The sequence below is a fragment of the Vigna angularis genome, chromosome 2 (genome assembly GCF_016808095.1).
Source record: "Vigna angularis cultivar LongXiaoDou No.4 chromosome 2, ASM1680809v1, whole genome shotgun sequence".
In the NCBI taxonomy this organism is placed as follows: Eukaryota; Viridiplantae; Streptophyta; class Magnoliopsida; order Fabales; family Fabaceae; genus Vigna; species Vigna angularis.
The window spans coordinates 19,339,824-19,353,823 of NC_068971.1; the positions used below are offsets into that span (position 1 = coordinate 19,339,824).

Consider the following 14,000-nt stretch of genomic DNA (forward strand, 5'->3'; position numbering starts at 1 on the left):
AATTAAGTCTGATATTATTTGAAAACTTTTTTCAAGCTAAGTCTAACTAAAATAAAGGTCATATTTTTAAATGTTTTGACTTACTGTTAACATGCAATCGATTATATTATTTGCGTATTCGATTAAATCTATTGCAATGTAATCTTGTTATAAATCTGATAAAGTATAACCGATTACATTATTTTTGTAATCGATTAAAGTGTGTCTGATATGAGAAAATCTATATAATTACAAGTTGCACGCTGTATTAACAACTTTTGACACTTTGATCATTTTTTAATTTTCACATCCGATATCAGAGACTTTAAGAAAGAGATTATAGGTGTGCCTAGTGCTCCAAAAATCAAGAATCAAAGAACTTGCAGATTTTGAAGAATTCTTGAAGGCTAACATTGAAAGCTTATTGGCTGATCACTTATGCACAATTCAGGTGTATTCTTTATTGATCAGAATTTGTTTTGCAATCTAGAAGATTGTTGTTTCGCTGTGCGTGTTGCCAGGAAGAAGAACTTGGTGTTCTTGGTACTTTGAGAAGGGTCTCAAAATGTTATTGCAGTGAAGAGGATTGTTCTTTTGCAAGGTGTGTTGTATGCTATAATAGATTGGTGTGAGTTAGAGAAGAGATTTACATTTTGATAGTGTGGTTTATGTAAATCCTTGTTGTAAAAACTCAAATCTTTATAGTGGAAAGTCTTTCAATCTAAGGTTGATTGAAAGAAACTAGAAGTAGGCATTCAGGTCGAACCAGGATAAAAAGATTGTGTTTGTTTTCTATCCTTAATCTGTCTACTGCATTATTTTGTTAATTGTATTGTGCGCTTTTAAAGATCATCTAAAGTTTCCAGAAAGATTTAAAAAGAAAACGTTTTTATTGATTACCAATTCACCCCCCTCTTGGTAAGAGAAACCAGACATAACTTTTCTTACAAACGTGAACATTACCAAGTTGTTGTAAGATATCATGTCCTGAGATTGCCACTGGTTGGCTTCTGCTGAAAATAGAATGGCTTAGTTTCAATACCAAGAGGGGGGTGAATTGGTGAAACACAAAAATCAGAGTCTTTCAAAAATCTTTTTCACAAAAGGATGATCTTTCAAAAGTTTCTTGAATCGCAAGGAATAAGATTTTTTAAGTGCAGCGGAAATAGTTGACTACGTGAAAAAGTAAAGTCGACTTAGAAAATTAAAAGTGCAGGGATAAAGAATTCAAACGCAGGTTTTTATACTAGTTCGGCCAAACTGCCTACATCCATTGTCCTTCCAATCCAAGGAAGCAAATTCACTATAATGATCAAGGTTTTTACAACAAGGCTTTTATAGCGACCTCCACGTCAAAATATAAAACACCTCTTTAACCCTTTAATCAAAATATAGGCATGTACAAACAAAGAACAACAGCAAGTTGTCCCCTCTCCTGCAGTCTTTAATCACTTTGAACTATCCTCAAAGTCCAGAACGCCACACATTCTCTTCCTGTAGTCACAACAGGGCAGCCACAATCTTCACAAGATTGAGAGAAGAAGTTGATCACGTATCAGACACCTCAAGTGCAAGTTGATCAATCAGTCAATGCGCACAAATTCTTGCTCATCAAGAAATCCCCAAAGCATGAACACCTCGGTCTTTCTTGATGGATTCTTGGAGCTTTAGCACGTTCTACCAAAGATCAATAATCTGAAACAATTCAATCAAAACTTTAGATTCACAAAAATCTCTGCAGAAATCAAATTCGCGTTTATATATAGTTTTCCATAAAACTGACGCTCCTAAGACGACTATGCTACTAATAGAGTCGATTATACTCAGACAGTTATAACAGTTAGTAGCAGTCAAACCAACTTAATTGATTTCGCATTTAATACAGTTGACTCACAATCAATGTTTGGTCAAAGATATAAAATATAACCGTTAGACATCACAAGCATTAATAGAATTTCAAAACATAACTAACTAAGTCGAGTAGCTTGCGGATACAGTCGACTTTGTAATACTTCAATGCAGTTTTGAAAAACTTTCTTTCCAAAAATACTCACAGCACACTTTGAAAAAGTTTGTGCAAAGCCACGAGTTTTAATAGACTTACTTCATAATGAAGTCGACTTAAAACTGTTGTTTTAACACATATTATAAGTCCAACAAAAGTGCATGTGGTTTTCCTTTTCTAAAACATATGTCATGCATTCACAGATAAGATCTCATGTAAAACACAGTGAATTGCAGCAATGACAGAATCAACACAAACATGTTCTCAAGTAATCATAAACATGAAAGCTATGAACATGTAACACATTTAACAACACATAACAACACATGTTGTTATTAACTATGTTGTCATCATCAAAAACCAGAAGTTCTTTGAGATTGTAAGGTTTGGCTAAACCAGTGCTCTCCTTATCAACAATCTCAACAATCTCCCCCTTTTTTGATGATGCACAACCAGGTGGAAGAAAATGAAGAAATAAGTGTTTTGTGTTTTGAGTAGAAGAAGGAGAACTAGTGTTAAGAAAAGTTAAGGAATTACACTAGTACAGTCAGGAGTAAGAAAATTTCGGAACCTCTTCTTGAAGGATTGGACGAAAGTAGAAGGAGGAGGAGAGTTCGAACATCTAGATAATTATTCCCTACTCCGGAAACACTTTTGCAACCCTCACCACAAAGGTCTGAACAAAGCACTGAAAGTATGGCCGGAGAGGACAATGTTAACGTACTCTAGCGGATTATACCATAGTTGTTGGCCCTCATCACTTTAAGAGTATAGCAAGGCCGAGGGTCAATGCTGCAAATATGGAAGTGAAACCGATGTTGATACAGTTGGTGCAGAGCAATCAATTTAATGGGCTATCACATGAAAGTCCATATGAGCATCTAACCACATTCAATGAGATTTGCAACACTGTGAAGATCAATGGTGTGCTGGATGAAGCTATAAAACTTAGTTTGTTTCCTTTCTCATTGGGAGGCAATGCTAAGTTATGGTTGAATTCTTTTCCGGAGGGTAGCTTTGTTGAATGGGAAGCCGTGGTTTCAAAGTTTTTAAACAAATACTTCCCGCAGTCAAAAATCAACAAGGGTAAGCAGGAGATTACTTCTTTTAGGCAAGGCATGGAGGAGACATTAGGTCAAGCGTGGGATAGGTACAAAAGTTTGTTGAGAAAAACACTTACGCATGGTTTTGATGAAGCCACAGTAGTCCTTCTTTTCCTTGGAGGTCTTGGGTCACAAACTAAATTGATGTTAGATGCCTCAGCTGGAGGTAATATCAAGTGTAAGACTCTAGAGGAAGCCACTAAGTTGATTGATAATATGGCTACTAATGATAATGAGATTCATAATGAGATGCATAATAAGAGAGGAGCTCCAATTCAACAGAAAGGGGTTCTACAATTGCAATCAAATGATGTCTTGCTTGCTCAAAATAAGATTATAACTCAACAGTTGGAAAACTTGACAAAGACACTTGCTCAGTTACCAAAGGAGCTGAAAAACGTTGCACAAGTTCAACAACAACTTTGTGAACTATGTGGTGGTGATCATATCAATGGTCAATGTGCTTTTCCAGTGGAGGCCCTAGAAGATGTTAATTTTATGGGTAATCAATTTCAATACCGCTAAGGAAATTTCAACCAAGGGTGGAAATCTCACCCAAGCATGGGTCAAGGTCAAAATGGACAATCTGGACAAGCTGGACAATTCAATAGACCATAGTAGCAACCATCACTATGGCAACAAGTATCTGCACTAAATGAGAGATCAACAAATCTAGAAGACACTCTTCAACAATTTATGCAGGTGACTATCTCCAACCATAAAAGCACTGAAACTACAATTAGAAATTTGGAGATACAGGTTGGTCAAATGGCTAAGAAGTTGGAAGATATGTGTGACAAGAGTTTTGGGGCTAATACTGAGGCTAACCCTAAAGAAGAGTGTAAAGCTATTGTAAGTGCAGATGTTGAGAGGGTGGATGAGAAAAAAGAGAGAGTTGAGTTAGAAACAAAAGAAGAAAAAAACGAGAGAAAAGAGAGAGTGAAGAGAAAAGAAGAGATAATAGGTGAGGATGAGAGAAAAGAGAAAGACAAGAAGAGGGGAGAGAAAAAGTTTGAGAAAAATGAAAAAATTATTCCTTATCCTAAAGGGAGTGAAAAGATTGAAAAAGAAAGACAATATGGGCGCTTTAAAGATATCTTCAGGCAATTCGAGATTACTATACCTTTGAATGAAGTACTTCAACAAATTTCAGCTTATGCAAAGCACATGAAGCAAGTCTCCACAAAGAAGAGATATCTAGATGAAAGGGAGATTGCAGTGTTATTGAGAAGAACCCACTTCCTCCAAAAGTGAAAGATCCAGGAAGTTTTACTATTCCTTGCGTCATTGGGAAGGAGAATATAAGGAAAGCCCTAATTTATTTAGGGTCAAGCATTAATTTGATGCCTTTATCTCTGCTCAAAAGAATTGGTGATCTTGAAGTCAAACCAACAAAGGTAACTTTGCTAATGGCGGATGGATCTTCCAAGAAACCTTATGGTGTGGCGGAAGATGTGGTGGTTTGAATAGACAAACTAAAATTCCTGGTAGACTTTGTGGTGATGGAGATGAAGGAGGATGAGAAGGTTCCAATTATTCTTGGAAGACCGTTTATGAAAACGGCAAAGGTAATCATCAATATGGATGATGGGATGATAGTGCTTCAAGATCGAGGAGAAAAGGTGATCTTTAATGTCTTCAAAGTGGAGCAACAGATTCAAGAGAAGGAGGCTAGTCATAAAGCTGCATATAAGGATGCACACTTGACTAGTTCTAAAGCTGCAAAGCTGGTCATCAAAGGTAAAAATTGTTTCTTGTCACAGGTTAGGGAAGACGAAAAGATGGCAAAGGAAGAAAGGTTCATGATGACTTGATGGAGGCACAATTCAAACTTGGGCACCTGTAAGATTCAAGAACAAGTTGTGGGTTATGAAAGATTTCAAAGAGAATGGAGTGATTGAGATTGAGGGTCCATATTCAAGAAGAGTCAAAAAGGTGGACTGGAAGTAGTTGATGAGTTGGCGTGATGAAAGAAAGATGAACACCAACATTGAAGATGGAACTTGAGCTTTATTGGGTCAAGCTAATGACGTTAAAAGAGTGCTTACTGGGAGGCATCCCAATGACTTGAGAACATTAATTTCTTTGATTTTGTTATTTTGGTTATGTAATTTTATAAACTTTGGGACATTGATTTATGTTGTTTTAAGACTTTATGGTATAACATCTACTGATGGATGCTAGGTGATTGAGTATCTACTGAAGGATACTATGCTATCAGACACTTACTAATGAGTGTTGATGAAAAGGGTATACACCTACTGATGGGTGTTGGTAAGAAAGATTTTCACCTACTGAAGGGTGTTGGAGGATTTTGGGTCAGGCTTATGACATTAAACAAGCGCTACCTGGGAGGCAACCCAGTTGATTGACTTTATTTTTGTTTGTTTGTTTTGATTCTGCTTTAGTTGCATTATAGGGATTGCATGTTTGAGTGATGTGAGAAACAAAATTCATTGGGGTAATGAGAGGCTTTGGTAAAGGACACCTAGGGCAAGCTAGGAAGAAGAAGAGTTGGTGTCGCAAATGCCGCTCAGCGGTAATTACCGCTGAGCGCGACCGCTGCAGATTGGGTGGACTATTTTGTTTTAATTGGGCTCAGTGGAATTTGACCCATTAGGCCTCTTTTATACCCTAGGGCGCGTTTTGGCCGCCACTTTCAGATTTCACTCTTCTCACACACTCTTAAGTACTCTCCCAATTGTTCTCTTCAATTTCCCTTCTTCCCCCTTCACAAAAACTCTCTTCCACTCACTTTTGCATAAAGTTTCCATCCAAGTTTGGGGTTTGGTGAGAGCATTGCTGTTAGGGGCTGATTTTTGCATATTCCTAGAGCATTCTTCACTCATCTAGCATCTCCACCCAAGTAAGTATAAGTATTTTACATTCTAGGGTTGTTCAAAGCATGAATTGGTATGAACATGGTTGTCTAATAATGATTCTTGAGGGATTTTGATTTTTATGCATGATTAGATGAATTAATTATTTTTTGGACCGATTAAACTGCTTGATTTGGGTCTAGAACTAGGAAGATTGCATTCGGGTGGAGATCATAACATTTTTAGGGCATTTTGCAAAATCTGCAGAATCGCCGCTCATCGGAAATTTCCCTTGAGCACGATTCTGGCAGAATGGTTTTTGTGCTTCTTTTGCTTGTTGGTTTTGATGCACAGGTTGCGCTCAGGGGTTTTGATTGCCCTTAGCGGTGATAGGAATAGTTTTAGGGAGTTGTTTGTGGTTTACTAATGCTTAATGATGTTTCTTGTGGTTTTGTGAATTGTGTTTGATCCAGGGATGGCCTCCTCGTCGGGCAAGAGAATCAAGACTATAGGATCTAAGAGGAAGGATAAGAAACCAGAACGCTCCTATGCCAGTAAGTTCCTTTCCCGCAAGCATGAGCGTCACTTCAATGTTGTCCAAGATAGGAGGCTATTAATGGAAAGGAAGGCTGGACTGATACCTGATTTTGCTCCACAGTTTGGAGAGCAATTGGACAATAGGCACTGGGGAGGCTAGCCACTTATCCTGCATCAACTAACATAGTAGTGGTGAAAGAGTTCTACACCAACGCAAGGAGGTTGGGTGATCATCCTGTTGAGGATTATTTGAGCTATGTTAGGGGACACGCCATTCGGTATGACCCTGATTCTATCAACAGATTTTTAGATACTGAATGGGCTGGTGAGCAATGTTAGTTTGCTCTAAATATGGAAGAAGGAGCAAACTTTGGTGATGTGGAGAGTGTGCTATGTGTGCCTGGAGGGCACTTTTAGAGAAACAGGAATGGTGCAATTGCGAACATCAGGAGAGCTGATCTGACTCCTCTAAAAAAGTATTGGATGGCATTTTCTCATGCCAACATTCAGCCATGCTCACATGTCTCAGATATTATTGTTAGCATGGCACTTCTTTTGTACTATGTGCTTAGAGGGATGAGCATTAACATTGGCCAAGTCATAGCCAATGAGATACAGGTAACACTATGAACAATAAGGAATCTTTGGGACATCCCTCTTTGATTACACACTTATGTGAGCTAACTGGGGTGAATATCTCTACACCGCCATTTGAGAGGCCTAGAAAAGCTATTAATGAGGCCTACTACAAACAATATTGTGGTGGAGATGAGGCAGCTTAGCCAGTACCACCACGCCATCCTCGCAGAGGGAGAGGACCACCACAAGGCCAGGCACCTACAGAGCCTCATGAGGCAGAACCATTTCAGATGAGGGACATGTATATGTCTCTTATGGAAGTCAAGATGTAGTCCCTTCACAGAGGGCAGGTGACCACAACTGAGATGATTATTGGGATGTATGATACACCCCCAGGACATAGGTGGACCATGGATGAGTTTAATAATGTGGTGACGTGGCCAGAGGAGCAAGCCCAAGGCAGTGGAGCTGGAGCAGCTGAAGTTCTAGCTATTGATGATGATGATGATGAGTTTGAAGATGTTCAAGATGACGGAGAGGAGGAAGATTCAGATGATAGCATGGGTTGATGAGGAGCTGAGATAACATCTAGTGATGGATGCTATCACCTCTAGAGCAGGGATTTTTCTATGTTTTGTTTTATACTGTTGAACTTATTTGCTTCAGTTATTAGAATAGGTTTGATGTACTCAGTGTGAAACTTTATCTGCTATGATGGTTTGCTTGTTATTTATGCATGATGAGTATTGCTTGATGATGCTTTGATATTGATTGATGTTGAGATTGTACACTATATGCTGATATACAGGTGGTTGCTCACAAGTTGTGAATTTGGGAAGAAATGTGTCAAGTTTGATTAAGAAGTATATTGAAATACCGCGAAAATGCAAGGATCCAGGTATGTTTTTTGTTCCATGTGTTATTGGAAATTCAAAGTTTGACAATGCCATGCTAGATTTAGGGGCTTCCATAAATGTAATGCCTTTATCAATGTTTACTTCTCTATCTTTGGGACCTCTTAAGACTACTGGTGTGGTCATTCAACTGGCCAACCGTAGCACAGTTAACCCTGCAGGTGTGCTTGAGGACGTCCTTGTCCGAGTAGACAAGTTAAATTTTCCTACAGATTTCTATATCTTGGAAATGAAGGATGATGAAGGAATCAGTCCAACAATTATTATCTTGGGAAGACCTTTCATGATGACAGCACGAACCAAGATAGACGTGCATGCAGGATCATTGACAATGGAGATAGGAGACGAGAAGGTGCAGTTCAACGTGTTGGAAGCTGGGAAGCACCCGATTAAAGATCATTCTTTGTTTTGTATTGACTTATCAAGTGATGTTGTAAACAATTTTTCTTTTTCAAATATGTCGTCCCTAATTTTGGACGAAAAAGGAAACTGTAAAGCATGTGATATTGAGGATGCGGTATTAATAGATGATACCTCTATGGCGTCCGAGTGTGATGTTGAGGTGGCTGAGATTACCTTAGGTAGTAAAATTTTGTCATCTGTGGTGCAGCCACCCATTTTGGAGTTGAAACATTTACCATCCCATTTGAAATATGCTTATCTTGAGAGGGATGGGAAACTCCCTGTTATTATATCTGCATTGCTTACTGATGAGCAGGAAAAACAACTATTACAGGTTATCAGAGACCACAAGAAAGCAATAGGCTGGACTTTAGCAGATATTCCTGGTATTAGCCCTTCTTTTTGCATGCATAGAATACATTTGGAGGAGGATGCTAAACCAGTGAGACAACCTCAAGGAAGACTGAATCCTCAACTGATGGGGGTTGTAAAGAAAAAGGACACCAAGTTGCTACAAACAGGTCTTAAATATTCAAATTCTGACAGCACTTGGGTGGACCTTATACATGTGGTTCCCAAGAAATATGGAATCACAATGGTCAAGAACGAGAAGGACAAGTTGACTCCTATTCAAGACAGAAGTGGGTCACATAATGTAGTAGTTGACCATCTTAGTAGGATTGAAAAAGGAAAAGATAACATTCCTATCCAAGATGACTTTTCCAAAGAAGTCCTACTATCTTTCCTTCCACCATGAAGGAGGTAAGTTCCCTCATACTTTTTCTTTGCATTTTATATATAAGGCATACATTGAGGACAATGCATAGTTTAAGTGTGAGGGTGTGGGGAAACAATTAATTTTGTTCCCTATTTTGTTTGTTTTGAATAAATATTTGCATTGGATTTGAGAGCTTGAATCAGTAACTGGAATGATCATGAATTCAAGAGAAAAAAAATGAGTCATGTTGATATGAGTGGATTGCTTTTATGATTTGCTGATTGAGTTGACTTGAGAATTTCCTGATTAAATCTTTTGAGAAAGAAATTTGAAACCATGTGAGTTTTGGGCTTAATGTTAAGGATGGACCACCATGGGCCATACCTATTTTTCTTGTGTGATTTGCCCATGTTTCGTTGATACTGTAATAGTTAGCTTGATTCTATGTTGTGCAACTGAGGTGAATATGCATGATTTGATATGATTGAGGCATTTTTTGTTTTAGCTACTTGGCCAAATAAACTTGTCCTAACATTAATCCATTGGAACCCTGTTTGAGCCTTAAGCCTATTTTTCTTGTTTCCAGTCATTGTCAAATGAGAAAAGAAGAAAAATCATATGTTCCTTACCTTAGGAAAGAAGGAGTAATGGATTCTGTTAGAAGTAAAGTGAGGAATAAGTGTGTGGGTGAGTACCTCACCCACAAAATAAAAAAAAAAAGCAAAAAGGAAGATGAAAAGTTGGAGTTTTAAAAAGAAAAAAAAAACAAAAAGCAAGATGAAAAGTTGAAGTTTTAACAAGAAAAAAAAAAAGAAAAGAAGAAGAAAGAAAAAAAAAATCTTCCTTAAAAGAGAAAGAAATATATTTGTTTTTGAAATCAAGTATCATTACTCTTTCTATATCAATTTCAAAAACTCAGAAATTCCAAGAAAATTCCCTACCTTTGCCTTGGCCTCAATAAAACCTTAAAAAGCCCTCATGATCAATAATTGCATGTTTTCTGAAGTATGTGAATGTTAGAATCTTGCTTAATATCAAGGGTTTCTACTTTCATGGGTATTTTGAGTGTAAACACAAGCCAAAAACACTTGAGAGAATATGAGAGAAATAGATACATGTTGACTTGAGTGTTGTCTTTCATATTTGATTTTCTTGGGAATTCAAAAAGGTTAACTCATGTGTGAAACACTACAAGAAAAATTCCAATTACATACAACCAAAATCCGTATATAATGTCCAAAATCCGTATATAACATGATATTACATACAGATTATATACGATCAAAAATTCGTATATAAAAAAGGTGTAGCTAATTTACATACGGAAAAATTCGTATATAATTATATACGGAAAAATCCGTATATAATTTACATATGGAAAAATCCGTATATAAAATTCATATGTAATTATATACAAAAAAAAAATCCGTATGTAACTTTTTATTACTCAATAATTAAAAGTTCTATATAGTTGATAAATATCAAATATAATTGCCAAATTTTCAAATAGTAAGAATTATCTTTTATAAATAATTACAACTCTTTTTCAGTAACAAACTCTTAAATAATTACATTAATAAATCTATTATAATGTGTTATCTATTCAACAACCACAATTTTAATATATACTCATAATAAACAAACTTATCAATCTAAATCTAAGTTGGCACTATGTCAAAACCATTTACAATGATAAATATCATACTAGACAGTAGTAAATTTTTTTAGTTCAGCTAAGACTACAAAAGTATCACTTGCTTCTCTTTTGCTTCTAGAGACTCCATGTACTATGAATATCTTGTCATGCTCATCTTTAGGTTTGTTTGCTTCATGAAAGAAGGAACCTTGATATTCTTCAGAAAAGACATTATAGAAGGGGGAAAATAGAAAGAGAAAGGAGGATATGATGATTCAGATGCAGAAAAGAATTACTGAAAGAAGTGCTTCTAAGAAGACTGAAATTGAAACCAAGACTTCCTTGATTTCTGCAAAAAAAAAAACAATAGATGATATAGATGAGATATAAACTTCTCCAAAGCCTCGGTGAGTCGATTCAGTGGTATAAGTTCTGAAAAGTTCTTTTAATGAGTCTATCTCACCGTGTAAATATCATCACCACTAATAGGAGGCAACGAAGATGTCGAGGCTGATACATCAAACTGTCAATCTAGAAACAAAAAGTCATACAATCTGTAAGTTTTTTTTAGTGAACGTAATAAAGTAAAATTTAAACATTTACTACTAATATATAAGAAAACGATTTGTAATATTATAGTATGATAATTATGTAGGTCTACATAGACAATCAACTATACGGACTTTCTTCACCATAATCAAAATCAAAACAACTTTGACTAAGTCCAAAGCTTTTGTCATAACTAAAATATTTTCTAATATTGCATCTTCACATTATTTATATTTTTAGAGCTAACAAATAATGTAATAACATTTGATCAATAATTAATCAATTATTTAATCACATTAATTTCTAATTTAGTATTCAAACATTAAAATTAATTTCTTTGGCAAATAGTATAATATGTATAACTTACAGGGTTCAAAATCAAACTAGTAACATAAATCAAATTAATAAATTAATTACAATATAAATGTGTAGATATTGGTACATATAAAATGTTGGAATGTAAAATATTACCAAAAAGAAATTTACTTGACTATTTGATGCATTCAAATTCTCCACCAGCTCTGCAATCTCAAACCGCTTCATCATTGTTGCATGAAGCACCCGCATTAATAGACAAATTACAAATACTATATAGTTAGAACAGTTAACAGAAAAATGATAAAGCCTTTTTTCTTTTTAATTGATTCTTATTCTTATAGAAATGATTGAACTGAAACACAATAAGTAAATTTCTTTATAAACACACTAAGTAATCTAAATAGGTTAAATGGTTAAATAGTAGAAACCAAGCCGCCTCTAAAAACAAATAGAAGAAATCAAAGATATCTTTACTTATACCATTCATCATAAATCTAAGCATAGAATAGATATATTATCTTCCACCTGGATACCGACATGACTGCAGAGATAAAAATCAAATCATGTTGGATGACAGAACAAACTATAATGTTTAAAAAACTAGCCCCTGCATCATAATTAACATACATTAAAAATACATACCTATAAAATATACTTCATTGTCAAAATTCCATCATTCCAAAAGAAAAAAAAAACATTCAGAATTAGAAAAAAGGATGTCTAATCCTAGTATTACCGCTATAATTATCCTCTTAAAGAAGCAAAAACTGTAACAATTCGTTTTGCTATCACATTCAAACATGCAACACCACTATAATTATCCTCTTCATACACAAATGGCTCCTCTAATGCCTTTCATTATTTGTGATCAAACCCTGTATTAACATGACAAAAAGAAACCTCCATTACAAAGAAAAATGAAAAAGATTGATCAACGGCGAGAAGCCCAATTTGTTAAGGAAAATTGTTGCTATGTCAGCAGTTGGTGAGCGAGCAGCGATTGCAACGTTGATGCCTTTCTCTTTGAGCCCTAACAATATGCCACAGTATGCCTTTGGCGTGAGGATACAGAGAGCGCATTTTAATATGAAGAGTAGTAAGTTATCAAGAATGAACAATATCATATTAGCTCTCTTAGACATTTAAACAAACAGTTTATGAGCAGAATTAACATATAATACTCAGAATTAAGACAAAACATGCCAATACAAATTCAACCTTACATGAATTAGAGAAAAACATCAAAACAGAGATGCGAAACAGTGTCAACACAATAATGAATCAAATGAAAACACGACACAAAGGAGAGAGATACTTAGCTTTTGAATTGCGTGAAAGAATCAGAGCTCTGAATACCACCTGATGGAAGAGGCTCCAAGGAAGAGGCCTGAATGCGCGACGCGAGCTGATTTAAAGGACCTTGAAGCTTCTTCGAGAATGAAACGCAGCAAAATAACGAGGAATTAGAGATCAAGAAAGATTATACCAAGACCTAATGGCGATAACCTTTGCACCAACCCTAGGCAAAAATAGAAGAGAGAATTTGAAGGAGAACGAACCGAATCAGAGATAGGACTCACAGAAACCCTAAATAGAGTAGGAACCCTAATCTGGACTAAAGGAACCCAAGAAAGGGAGGAAACTTAAAATGAACCGATTAATCAGTTCAAAACGAGATTGAACGGTGGAAAAGAATTTTCAATCAGAGGAAAAGCTTTTAAACGGAGTAAAAGAGGATTTAATCGGTGAAACTTCAAGAAAATGGTGAAAGGATGACGAAACCCTAGAAGGAGATGAAGATAATCGGTGGAAGAGGAATTTTGTTGTTAAATAGGCTGAGGAAGGAAAGAAATATGAAATAAGATAATGAATCTGTGAAGAGAAAGAAAACTTACCGTTGATGGTGAGCTCTCGAGAAGAAAATGAACGTGCCTGATGATGCGGTCTGAATGAAGACGTGGCAAAGGAAGAACGCGTGGCTACAAGGATGGAAGGAAGAAGAAAGAAGTAAGGGTGTGAGATGAGGAAACAAAACCATCTGAGGGTTTCTTCTACTGAGAAAAAGGGAGAAGAAAGGATTTGTGGGTTTTTTTTTATCCGAAATGAAGGAAGAAAGGAAGGGTCAGTGAGTGAGTAAGGGACTCATTTTGGAGAGTTGTAGTTAGGTTTTTTTTTCAAAGTTAGAAGAAGTTAGAAGAAGATCAGAGCTTTTTCTAAAGTTTTTTTAATTATTAATTAATTAAAAATTTGTATATAATATCTGTATGTAAAATGTTTAATACATACGGATTAAAATCTGTATGTAATAATCCGTATATAAAACATAATTTTCTTGTAGTGAAAAATAGAGTGATTTCATTTGCATGTCCTTGCCTAAATGATTGATTTATGTCCGGTGTTGTTCATTCTTTTGATCCAAATGCAAATATAGAATAAAATGA

The 14,000-nt window shown here is 35.8% G+C and overlaps 1 long non-coding RNA gene across 1 annotated transcript; it reads right to left on the reverse strand.

Annotated features, from left to right (window-relative positions):
• Positions 1-11,718: 11,718 nt before the first annotated feature.
• Positions 11,719-13,694, reverse strand: LOC128195648 (uncharacterized). Its single transcript, XR_008247435.1, has 3 exons — positions 13,455-13,694; positions 12,040-13,078; positions 11,719-11,778 (listed from the first exon to the last, which is right to left on the reverse strand). It is a non-coding gene; the product is annotated as an uncharacterized LOC128195648 (long non-coding RNA).
• Positions 13,695-14,000: the final 306 nt, after the last annotated feature.